The sequence below is a fragment of the Passer domesticus genome, chromosome 7 (genome assembly GCF_036417665.1).
Source record: "Passer domesticus isolate bPasDom1 chromosome 7, bPasDom1.hap1, whole genome shotgun sequence".
Lineage (NCBI taxonomy): Eukaryota > Metazoa > Chordata > Aves > Passeriformes > Passeridae > Passer > Passer domesticus.
Window position 1 is genome coordinate 30,834,613 of NC_087480.1, and position 14,044 is coordinate 30,848,656.

Sequence of the window (14,044 nt, forward strand, 5' to 3'; positions counted from 1 at the left end):
CTGCTTGCTGCTAGTTCTGCCCCAGCCTACCATAGATAACCTTGCTCTTCCCTTGAGGCTCTGAGATGCCAAGAACTTGTCAACTTCAAAGGGCGGGCCGGGCTACATCTACTCAGCTGCCACAGTTTCTCCTTGCTAGACCTAGTGGGAAAGCATTTTGCTGAGATGCAGAAGGCAAGAAACGCAGAATACGGAGACGCGGAGCTGTCCCAAGTGCCGCTGCCAGGCGTCTTGCCGCAGAAGGAGCGCCCCGGAGCGCACCGCAACCGGCACCGTCATCTCTGCGCAAAGAGCCAAAATATTTTCAAACCCGCCAAAACTAATCCAAAAATATTTTCAAACCCGCCAAAATAGAAAACCAGACAGAAGTGATCAATACATTCGAAAAAACCTGACAAAACATGATAAAGCCCACCAAAGCTAATCCAAACACACCAAAAACTGGGCTAAACAGAATCAAAACCTTCTAAAAACCGGCCAAAATATTTCAAAACCCGTCAAAACTAATCAAAACATTCCGAATACCCGCCAAAACATTCCAAATACCCGCCAAAATATTTTAAAACCCGCCAAAACGAATCCAAACGTTCCACAACCTGCCAAGACAATAAAAACAACACAAGAGAAAACAAAACATTCTAAAACACCACCAAAACATTCCGAAAACCCGCCAAAACATCATCAAAACAAATCAAAACAAACCAAACAATAGGAGGAACACGGCAACATATTGGCAAGCAAGAGACGGAGAGCGCGGCACCTTCTAGGAGGCCAAGAAAGAAGCCGCACAACACCTGCACTGTGTCTGCAACTTTCAAACTGCTAGAAGCTAGTGGCTTGCCACTGGCCTGCCTCTTCAATTGCCATTAGCATTCCAATGGAAGCTATTCTTGGACAACTTTGCTCTGCTTGCTGCTAGTTCTGCCCCAGCCTACCATAGATAACCTTGCTCTTCCCTTGAGGCTCTGAGATGCCAAGAACTTGTCAACTTCAAAGGGCGGGCCGGGCTACATCTACTCAGCTGCCACAGTTTCTCCTTGCTAGACCTAGTGGGAAAGCATTTTGCTGAGATGCAGAAGGCAAGAAACGCAGAATACGGAGACGCGGAGCTGTCCCAAGTGCCGCTGCCAGGCGTCTTGCCGCAGAAGGAGCGCCCCGGAGCGCACCGCAACCGGCACCGTCATCTCTGCGCAAAGAGCCAAAATATTTTCAAACCCGCCAAAACTCATCCAAAAATATTTTCAAACCCGCCAAAATAGAAAACCAGACAGAAGTGATCAATACATTCGAAAAAACCTGACAAAACATGATAAAGCCCACCAAAGCTAATCCAAACACACCAAAAACTGGGCTAAACAGAATCAAAACCTTCTAAAAACCGGCCAAAATATTTCAAAACCAGTCAAAACTAATCAAAACATTCCGAATACCCGCCAAAACATTCCAAATACCCGCCAAAATATTTTAAACCCCGCCAAAAGGAATCCAAACATTCCAAAACCTGCCAACACAATAAAAACAACTCAAGAGAATACAAAACATTCTAAAACCCAACCAAAACATTCCCGAAAACCCGACAAAACATCATAAAAACAAATCAAAACCAACCAAAATATTCCGAAAACCCGCCAAAATAATTTAGACCCACAAAACTCATCAAAACATTCTGAAAAAGTGCCAAAACATTAGAAAACCAGCCAGAACTGATCAAAACATTCCAAAAACTTGGCAAAACATCATAAAAACAAATCAAAACCAACCAAAACATTCCAAAAACCCGACAAAATAGTTTACAACCTGCCAAAACTGATCAAAACATTCTGAAAAGATGCCAAAATACTAGAAAACCAGTCAGAAGTGATCAAAACTTTCAATAACTTGCCAAAACATAATCAAAACAAATGAAAGCAAACCAAAACATTCCAAATACCCGCCAAAATATTTTAAAACCCGCCAAAACGAATCCAAACGTTCCACAACCTGCCAAGACAATAAAAACAACACAAGAGAAAACAAAACATTCTAAAACACCACCAAAACATTCCGAAAACCCGCCAAAAGATCATCAAAACAAATCAAAACAAACCAAACAATAGGAGGAACACGGCAACATATTGGCAAGCAAGAGACGGAGAGCGCGGCACCTTCTAGGAGGCCAAGAAGGAAGCCGCACAACACCTGCACTGTGTCTGCAACTTTCAAACTGCTAGAAGCTAGTGGCTTGCCACTGGCCTGCCTCTTCAATTGCCATTAGCATTCCAATGGAAGCTATTCTTGGACAACTTTGCTCTGCTTGCTGCTAGTTCTGCCCCAGCCTACCATAGATAACCTTGCTCTTCCCTTGAGGCTCTGAGATGCCAAGAACTTGTCAACTTCAAAGGGCGGGCCGGGCTACATCTACTCAGCTGCCACAGTTTCTCCTTGCTAGACCTAGTGGGAAAGCATTTTGCTGAGATGCAGAAGGCAAGAAACGCAGAATACGGAGACGCGGAGCTGTCCCAAGTGCCGCTGCCAGGCGTCTTGCCGCAGAAGGAGCGCCCCGGAGCGCACCGCAACCGGCACCGTCATCTCTGCGCAAAGAGCCAAAATATTTGAAAACCCGCCAAAACTAATCCAAAAATATTTTCAAACCCGCCAAAATAGAAAACCAGACAGAAGTGATCAATACATTCGAAAAAACCTGACAAAACATGATAAAGCCCACCAAAGCTAATCCAAACACACCAAAAACTGGGCTAAACAGAATCAAAACCTTCTAAAAACCGGCCAAAATATTTCAAAACCCGTCAAAACTAATCAAAACATTCCGAATACCCGCCAAAACATTCCAAATACCCGCCAAAATATTTTAAACCCCGCCAAAAGGAATCCAAACATTCCAAAACCTGCCAACACAATAAAAACAACTCAAGAGAATACAAAACATTCTAAAACCCAACCAAAACATTCCCGAAAACCCGACAAAACATCATAAAAACAAATCAAAACCAACCAAAATATTCCGAAAACCCGCCAAAATAATTTAGACCCACAAAACTCATCAAAACATTCTGAAAAAATGCCAAAACATTAGAAAACCAGCCAGAACTGATCAAAACATTCCAAAAACTTGGCAAAACATCATAAAAACAAATCAAAACCAACCAAAACATTCCAAAAACCCGACAAAATAGTTTACAACCTGCCAAAACTGATCAAAACATTCTGAAAAGATGCCAAAATACTAGAAAACCAGTCAGAAGTGATCAAAACTTTCAATAACTTGCCAAAACATAATCAAAACAAATGAAAGCAAACCAAAACATTCCAAATACCCGCCAAAATATTTTAAAACCCGCCAAAACGAATCCAAACGTTCCACAACCTGCCAAGACAATAAAAACAACACAAGAGAAAACAAAACATTCTAAAACACCACCAAAACATTCCGAAAACCCGCCAAAAGATCATCAAAACAAATCAAAACAAACCAAACAATAGGAGGAACACGGCAACATATTGGCAAGCAAGAGACGGAGAGCGCGGCACCTTCTAGGAGGCCAAGAAGGAAGCCGCACAACACCTGCACTGTGTCTGCAACTTTCAAACTGCTAGAAGCTAGTGGCTTGCCACTGGCCTGCCTCTTCAATTGCCATTAGCATTCCAATGGAAGCTATTCTTGGACAACTTTGCTCTGCTTGCTGCTAGTTCTGCCCCAGCCTACCATAGATAACCTTGCTCTTCCCTTGAGGCTCTGAGATGCCAAGAACTTGTCAACTTCAAAGGGCGGGCCGGGCTACATCTACTCAGCTGCCACAGTTTCTCCTTGCTAGACCTAGTGGGAAAGCATTTTGCTGAGATGCAGAAGGCAAGAAACGCAGAATACGGAGACGCGGAGCTGTCCCAAGTGCCGCTGCCAGGCGTCTTGCCGCAGAAGGAGCGCCCCGGAGCGCACCGCAACCGGCACCGTCATCTCTGCGCAAAGAGCCAAAATATTTGAAAACCCGCCAAAACTAATCCAAAAATATTTTCAAACCCGCCAAAATAGAAAACCAGACAGAAGTGATCAATACATTCGAAAAAACCTGACAAAACATGATAAAGCCCACCAAAGCTAATCCAAACACACCAAAAACTGGGCTAAACAGAATCAAAACCTTCTAAAAACCGGCCAAAATATTTCAAAACCCGTCAAAACTAATCAAAACATTCCGAATACCCGCCAAAACATTCCAAATACCCGCCAAAATATTTTAAACCCCGCCAAAAGGAATCCAAACATTCCAAAACCTGCCAACACAATAAAAACAACTCAAGAGAATACAAAACATTCTAAAACCCAACCAAAACATTCCCGAAAACCCGCCAAAACATCATAAAAACAAATCAAAACCAACCAAAATATTCCGAAAACCCGCCAAAATAATTTAGACCCACAAAACTCATCAAAACATTCTGATAAAATGCCAAAACATTAGAAAACCAGCCAGAACTGATCAAAACATTCAAAAAACTTGGCAAAACATCACAAAAACAAATCAAAACCAACCAAAACATTCCAAAAACCCGACAAAATAGTTTACAACCTGCCAAAACTGATCAAAACATTCTGAAAAGATGCCAAAATACTAGAAAACCAGTCAGAAGTGATCAAAACTTTCAATAACTTGCCAAAACATAATCAAAACAAATGAAAGCAAACCAAAACATTCCAAATACCCGCCAAAATATTTGAAAACCCGCCAAAACTCATCCAAAAATATTTTCAAACCCGCCAAAATAGAAAACCAGACAGAAGTGATCAATACATTCGAAAAAACCTGACAAAACATGATAAAGCCCACCAAAGCTAATCCAAACACACCAAAAACTGGGCTAAACAGAATCAAAACCTTCTAAAAACCGGCCAAAATATTTCAAAACCCGTCAAAACTAATCAAAACATTCCGAATACCCGCCAAAACATTCCAAATACCCGCCAAAATATTTTAAACCCCGCCAAAAGAAATCCAAACATTCCAAAACCTGCCAACACAATAAAAACAACTCAAGAGAATACAAAACATTCTAAAACCCAACCAAAACATTCCCGAAAACCCGACAAAACATCATAAAAACAAATCAAAACCAACCAAAATATTCCGAAAACCCGCCAAAATAATTTAGACCCACAAAACTCATCAAAACATTCTGAAAAAATGCCAAAACATTAGAAAACCAGCCAGAACTGATCAAAACATTCAAAAAACTTGGCAAAACATCATAAAAACAAATCAAAACCAACCAAAACATTCCAAAAACCCGACAAAATAGTTTACAACCTGCCAAAACTGATCAAAACATTCTGAAAAGATGCCAAAATACTAGAAAACCAGTCAGAAGTGATCAAAACTTTCAATAACTTGCCAAAACATAATCAAAACAAATGAAAGCAAACCAAAACATTCCAAATACCCGCCAAAATATTTTAAAACCCGCCAAAACGAATCCAAACGTTCCACAACCTGCCAAGACAATAAAAACAACACAAGAGAAAACAAAACATTCTAAAACACCACCAAAACATTCCGAAAACCCGCCAAAACATCATCAAAACAAATCAAAACAAACCAAACAATAGGAGGAACACGGCAACATATTGGCAAGCAAGAGACGGAGAGCGCGGCACCTTCTAGGAGGCCAAGAAAGAAGCCGCACAACACCTGCACTGTGTCTGCAACTTTCAAACTGCTAGAAGCTAGTGGCTTGCCACTGGCCTGCCTCTTCAATTGCCATTAGCATTCCAATGGAAGCTATTCTTGGACAATTTTGCTCTGCTTGCTGCTAGTTCTGCCCCAGCCTACCATAGATAACCTTGCTCTTCCCTTGAGGCTCTGAGATGCCAAGAACTTGTCAACTTCAAAGGGCGGGCCGGGCTACATCTACTCAGCTGCCACAGTTTCTCCTTGCTAGACCTAGTGGGAAAGCATTTTGCTGAGATGCAGAAGGCAAGAAACGCAGAATACGGAGACGCGGAGCTGTCCCAAGTGCCGCTGCCAGGCGTCTTGCCGCAGAAGGAGCGCCCCGGAGCGCACCGCAACCGGCACCGTTGTCTCTGCGCAAAGAGCCAAAATATTTTCAAACCCGCCAAAACTCATCCAAAAATATTTTCAAACCCGCCAAAATAGAAAACCAGACAGAAGTGATCAATACATTCGAAAAAACCTGACAAAACATGATAAAGCCCACCAAAGCTAATCCAAACACACCAAAAACTGGGCTAAACAGAATCAAAACCTTCTAAAAACCGGCCAAAATATTTCAAAACCCGTCAAAACTAATCAAAACATTCCGAATACCCGCCAAAACATTCCAAATACCCGCCAAAATATTTTAAACCCCGCCAAAAGGAATCCAAACATTCCAAAACCTGCCAACACAATAAAAACAACTCAAGAGAATACAAAACATTCTAAAACCCAACCAAAACATTCCCGAAAACCCGACAAAACATCATAAAAACAAATCAAAACCAACCAAAATATTCCGAAAACCCGCCCAAATAATTTAGACCCACAAAACTCATCAAAACATTCTGAAAAAATGCCAAAACATTAGAAAACCAGCCAGAACTGATCAAAACATTCAAAAAACTTGGCAAAACATCACAAAAACAAATCAAAACCAACCAAAACATTCCAAAAACCCGACAAAATAGTTTACAACCTGCCAAAACTGATCAAAACATTCTGAAAAGATGCCAAAATACTAGAAAACCAGTCAGAAGTGATCAAAACTTTCAATAACTTGCCAAAACATAATCAAAACAAATGAAAGCAAACCAAAACATTCCAAATACCCGCCAAAATATTTTAAAACCCGCCAAAACGAATCCAAACGTTCCACAACCTGCCAAGACAATAAAAACAACACAAGAGAAAACAAAACATTCTAAAACACCACCAAAACATTCCGAAAACCCGCCAAAAGATCATCAAAACAAATCAAAACAAACCAAACAATAGGAGGAACACGGCAACATATTGGCAAGCAAGAGACGGAGAGCGCGGCACCTTCTAGGAGGCCAAGAAGGAAGCCGCACAACACCTGCACTGTGTCTGCAACTTTCAAACTGCTAGAAGCTAGTGGCTTGCCACTGGCCTGCCTCTTCAATTGCCATTAGCATTCCAATGGAAGCTATTCTTGGACAACTTTGCTCTGCTTGCTGCTAGTTCTGCCCCAGCCTACCATAGATAACCTTGCTCTTCCCTTGAGGCTCTGAGATGCCAAGAACTTGTCAACTTCAAAGGGCGGGCCGGGCTACATCTACTCAGCTGCCACAGTTTCTCCTTGCTAGACCTAGTGGGAAAGCATTTTGCTGAGATGCAGAGGGCAAGAAACGCAGAATACGGAGACGCGGAGCTGTCCCAAGTGCCGCTGCCAGGCGTCTTGCCGCAGAAGGAGCGCCCCGGAGCGCACCGCAACCGGCACCGTCGTCTCTGCGCAAAGAGCCAAAATATTTGAAAACCCGCCAAAACTCATCCAAAAATATTTTCAAACCCGCCAAAATAGAAAACCAGACAGAAGTGATCAATACATTCGAAAAAACCTGACAAAACATGATAAAGCCCACCAAAGCTAATCCAAACACACCAAAAACTGGGCTAAACAGAATCAAAACCTTCTAAAAACCGGCCAAAATATTTCAAAACCCGTCAAAACTAATCAAAACATTCCGAATACCCGCCAAAACATTCCAAATACCCGCCAAAATATTTTAAACCCCGCCAAAAGGAATCCAAACATTCCAAAACCTGCCAACACAATAAAAACAACTCAAGAGAATACAAAACATTCTAAAACCCAACCAAAACATTCCCGAAAACCCGACAAAACATCATAAAAACAAATCAAAACCAACCAAAATATTCCGAAAACCCGCCAAAATAATTTAGACCCACAAAACTCATCAAAACATTCTGAAAAAATGCCAAAACATTAGAAAACCAGCCAGAACTGATCAAAACATTCCAAAAACTTGGCAAAACATCATAAAAACAAATCAAAACCAACCAAAACATTCCAAAAACCCGACAAAATAGTTTACAACCTGCCAAAACTGATCAAAACATTCTGAAAAGATGCCAAAATACTAGAAAACCAGTCAGAAGTGATCAAAACTTTCAATAACTTGCCAAAACATAATCAAAACAAATGAAAGCAAACCAAAACATTCCAAATACCCGCCAAAATATTTTAAAACCCGCCAAAACGAATCCAAACGTTCCACAACCTGCCAAGACAATAAAAACAACACAAGAGAAAACAAAACATTCTAAAACACCACCAAAACATTCCGAAAACCCGCCAAAAGATCATCAAAACAAATCAAAACAAACCAAACAATAGGAGGAACACGGCAACATATTGGCAAGCAAGAGACGGAGAGCGCGGCACCTTCTAGGAGGCCAAGAAGGAAGCCGCACAACACCTGCACTGTGTCTGCAACTTTCAAACTGCTAGAAGCTAGTGGCTTGCCACTGGCCTGCCTCTTCAATTGCCATTAGCATTCCAATGGAAGCTATTCTTGGACAACTTTGCTCTGCTTGCTGCTAGTTCTGCCCCAGCCTACCATAGATAACCTTGCTCTTCCCTTGAGGCTCTGAGATGCCAAGAACTTGTCAACTTCAAAGGGCGGGCCGGGCTACATCTACTCAGCTGCCACAGTTTCTCCTTGCTAGACCTAGTGGGAAAGCATTTTGCTGAGATGCAGAAGGCAAGAAACGCAGAATACGGAGACGCGGAGCTGTCCCAAGTGCCGCTGCCAGGCGTCTTGCCGCAGAAGGAGCGCCCCGGAGCGCACCGCAACCGGCACCGTCATCTCTGCGCAAAGAGCCAAAATATTTGAAAACCCGCCAAAACTAATCCAAAAATATTTTCAAACCCGCCAAAATAGAAAACCAGACAGAAGTGATCAATACATTCGAAAAAACCTGACAAAACATGATAAAGCCCACCAAAGCTAATCCAAACACACCAAAAACTGGGCTAAACAGAATCAAAACCTTCTAAAAACCGGCCAAAATATTTCAAAACCCGTCAAAACTAATCAAAACATTCCGAATACCCGCCAAAACATTCCAAATACCCGCCAAAATATTTTAAACCCCGCCAAAAGGAATCCAAACATTCCAAAACCTGCCAACACAATAAAAACAACTCAAGAGAATACAAAACATTCTAAAACCCAACCAAAACATTCCCGAAAACCCGACAAAACATCATAAAAACAAATCAAAACCAACCAAAATATTCCGAAAACCCGCCAAAATAATTTAGACCCACAAAACTCATCAAAACATTCTGAAAAAATGCCAAAACATTAGAAAACCAGCCAGAACTGATCAAAACATTCAAAAAACTTGGCAAAACATCACAAAAACAAATCAAAACCAACCAAAACATTCCAAAAACCCGACAAAATAGTTTACAACCTGCCAAAACTGATCAAAACATTCTGAAAAGATGCCAAAATACTAGAAAACCAGTCAGAAGTGATCAAAACTTTCAATAACTTGCCAAAACATAATCAAAACAAATGAAAGCAAACCAAAACATTCCAAATACCCGCCAAAATATTTTAAAACCCGCCAAAACTCATCCAAAAATATTTTCAAACCCGCCAAAATAGAAAACCAGACAGAAGTGATCAATACATTCGAAAAAACCTGACAAAACATGATAAAGCCCACCAAAGCTAATCCAAACACACCAAAAACTGGGCTAAACAGAATCAAAACCTTCTAAAAACCGGCCAAAATATTTCAAAACCCGTCAAAACTAATCAAAACATTCCGAATACCCGCCAAAACATTCCAAATACCCGCCAAAATATTTTAAACCCCGCCAAAAGAAATCCAAACATTCCAAAACCTGCCAACACAATAAAAACAACTCAAGAGAATACAAAACATTCTAAAACCCAACCAAAACATTCCCGAAAACCCGACAAAACATCATAAAAACAAATCAAAACCAACCAAAATATTCCGAAAACCCGCCAAAATAATTTAGACCCACAAAACTCATCAAAACATTCTGAAAAAATGCCAAAACATTAGAAAACCAGCCAGAACTGATCAAAACATTCCAAAAACTTGGCAAAACATCATAAAAACAAATCAAAACCAACCAAAACATTCCAAAAACCCGACAAAATAGTTTACAACCTGCCAAAACTGATCAAAACATTCTGAAAAGATGCCAAAATACTAGAAAACCAGTCAGAAGTGATCAAAACTTTCAATAACTTGCCAAAACATAATCAAAACAAATGAAAGCAAACCAAAACATTCCAAATACCCGCCAAAATATTTTAAAACCCGCCAAAACGAATCCAAACGTTCCACAACCTGCCAAGACAATAAAAACAACACAAGAGAAAACAAAACATTCTAAAACACCACCAAAACATTCCGAAAACCCGCCAAAACATCATCAAAACAAATCAAAACAAACCAAACAATAGGAGGAACACGGCAACATATTGGCAAGCAAGAGATGGAGAGCGCGGCACCTTCTAGGAGGCCAAGAAAGAAGCCGCACAACACCTGCACTGTGTCTGCAACTTTCAAACTGCTAGAAGCTAGTGGCTTGCCACTGGCCTGCCTCTTCAATTGCCATTAGCATTCCAATGGAAGCTATTCTTGGACAATTTTGCTCTGCTTGCTGCTAGTTCTGCCCCAGCCTACCATAGATAACCTTGCTCTTCCCTTGAGGCTCTGAGATGCCAAGAACTTGTCAACTTCAAAGGGCGGGCCGGGCTACATCTACTCAGCTGCCACAGTTTCTCCTTGCTAGACCTAGTGGGAAAGCATTTTGCTGAGATGCAGAAGGCAAGAAACGCAGAATACGGAGACGCTGAGCTGTCCCAAGTGCCGCTGCCAGGCGTCTTGCCGCAGAAGGAGCGCCCCGGAGCGCACCGCAACCGGCACCGTTGTCTCTGCGCAAAGAGCCAAAATATTTTCAAACCCGCCAAAACTCATCCAAAAATATTTTCAAACCCGCCAAAATAGAAAACCAGACAGAAGTGATCAATACATTCGAAAAAACCTGACAAAACATGATAAAGCCCACCAAAGCTAATCCAAACACACCAAAAACTGGGCTAAACAGAATCAAAACCTTCTAAAAACCGGCCAAAATATTTCAAAACCCGTCAAAACTAATCAAAACATTCCGAATACCCGCCAAAACATTCCAAATACCCGCCAAAATATTTTAAACCCCGCCAAAAGGAATCCAAACATTCCAAAACCTGCCAACACAATAAAAACAACTCAAGAGAATACAAAACATTCTAAAACCCAACCAAAACATTCCCGAAAACCCGACAAAACATCATAAAAACAAATCAAAACCAACCAAAATATTCCGAAAACCCGCCCAAATAATTTAGACCCACAAAACTCATCAAAACATTCTGAAAAAATGCCAAAACATTAGAAAACCAGCCAGAACTGATCAAAACATTCCAAAAACTTGGCAAAACATCATAAAAACAAATCAAAACCAACCAAAACATTCCAAAAACCCGACAAAATAGTTTACAACCTGCCAAAACTGATCAAAACATTCTGAAAAGATGCCAAAATACTAGAAAACCAGTCAGAAGTGATCAAAACTTTCAATAACTTGCCAAAACATAATCAAAACAAATGAAAGCAAACCAAAACATTCCAAATACCCGCCAAAATATTTTAAAACCCGCCAAAACGAATCCAAACGTTCCACAACCTGCCAAGACAATAAAAACAACACAAGAGAAAACAAAACATTCTAAAACACCACCAAAACATTCCGAAAACCCGCCAAAAGATCATCAAAACAAATCAAAACAAACCAAACAATAGGAGGAACACGGCAACATATTGGCAAGCAAGAGACGGAGAGCGCGGCACCTTCTAGGAGGCCAAGAAGGAAGCCGCACAACACCTGCACTGTGTCTGCAACTTTCAAACTGCTAGAAGCTAGTGGCTTGCCACTGGCCTGCCTCTTCAATTGCCATTAGCATTCCAATGGAAGCTATTCTTGGACAACTTTGCTCTGCTTGCTGCTAGTTCTGCCCCAGCCTACCATAGATAACCTTGCTCTTCCCTTGAGGCTCTGAGATGCCAAGAACTTGTCAACTTCAAAGGGCGGGCCGGGCTACATCTACTCAGCTGCCACAGTTTCTCCTTGCTAGACCTAGTGGGAAAGCATTTTGCTGAGATGCAGAGGGCAAGAAACGCAGAATACGGAGACGCGGAGCTGTCCCAAGTGCCGCTGCCAGGCGTCTTGCCGCAGAAGGAGCGCCCCGGAGCGCACCGCAACCGGCACCGTCGTCTCTGCGCAAAGAGCCAAAATATTTGAAAACCCGCCAAAACTCATCCAAAACTATTTTCAAACCCGCCAAAATAGAAAACCAGACAGAAGTGATCAATACATTCGAAAAAACCTGACAAAACATGATAAAGCCCACCAAAGCTAATCCAAACACACCAAAAACTGGGCTAAACAGAATCAAAACCTTCTAAAAACCGGCCAAAATATTTCAAAACCCGTCAAAACTAATCAAAACATTCCGAATACCCGCCAAAACATTCCAAATACCCGCCAAAATATTTTAAACCCCGCCAAAAGGAATCCAAACATTCCAAAACCTGCCAACACAATAAAAACAACTCAAGAGAATACAAAACATTCTAAAACCCAACCAAAACATTCCCGAAAACCCGACAAAACATCATAAAAACAAATCAAAACCAACCAAAATATTCCGAAAACCCGCCAAAATAATTTAGACCCACAAAACTCATCAAAACATTCTGAAAAAATGCCAAAACATTAGAAAACCAGCCAGAACTGATCAAAACATTCCAAAAACTTGGCAAAACATCATAAAAACAAATCAAAACCAACCAAAACATTCCAAAAACCCGACAAAATAGTTTACAACCTGCCAAAACTGATCAAAACATTCTGAAAAGATGCCAAAATACTAGAAAACCAGTCAGAAGTGATCAAAACTTTCAATAACTTGCCAAAACATAATCAAAACAAATGAAAGCAAACCAAAACATTCCAAATACCCGCCAAAATATTTTAAAACCCGCCAAAACGAATCCAAACGTTCCACAACCTGCCAAGACAATAAAAACAACACAAGAGAAAACAAAACATTCTAAAACACCACCAAAACATTCCGAAAACCCGCCAAAAGATCATCAAAACAAATCAAAACAAACCAAACAATAGGAGGAACACGGCAACATATTGGCAAGCAAGAGACGGAGAGCGCGGCACCTTCTAGGAGGCCAAGAAAGAAGCCGCACAACACCTGCACTGTGTCTGCAACTTTCAAACTGCTAGAAGCTAGTGGCTTGCCACTGGCCTGCCTCTTCAATTGCCATTAGCATTCCAATGGAAGCTATTCTTGGACAATTTTGCTCTGCTTGCTGCTAGTTCTGCCCCAGCCTACCATAGATAACCTTGCTCTTCCCTTGAGGCTCTGAGATGCCAAGAACTTGTCAACTTCAAAGGGCGGGCCGGGCTACATCTACTCAGCTGCCACAGTTTCTCCTTGCTAGACCTAGTGGGAAAGCATTTTGCTGAGATGCAGAAGGCAAGAAACGCAGAATACGGAGACGCGGAGCTGTCCCAAGTGCCGCTGCCAGGCGTCTTGCCGCAGAAGGAGCGCCCCGGAGCGCACCGCAACCGGCACCGTCATCTCTGCGCAAAGAGCCAAAATATTTGAAAACCCGCCAAAACTAATCCAAAAATATTTTCAAACCCGCCAAAATAGAAAACCAGACAGAAGTGATCAATACATTCGAAAAAACCTGACAAAACATGATAAAGCCCACCAAAGCTAATCCAAACACACCAAAAACTGGGCTAAACAGAATCAAAACCTTCTAAAAACCGGCCAAAATATTTCAAAACCCGTCAAAACTAATCAAAACATTCCGAATACCCGCCAAAACATTCCAAATACCCGCCAAAATATTTTAAACCCCGCCAAAAGGAATCCAAACATTCCAAAACC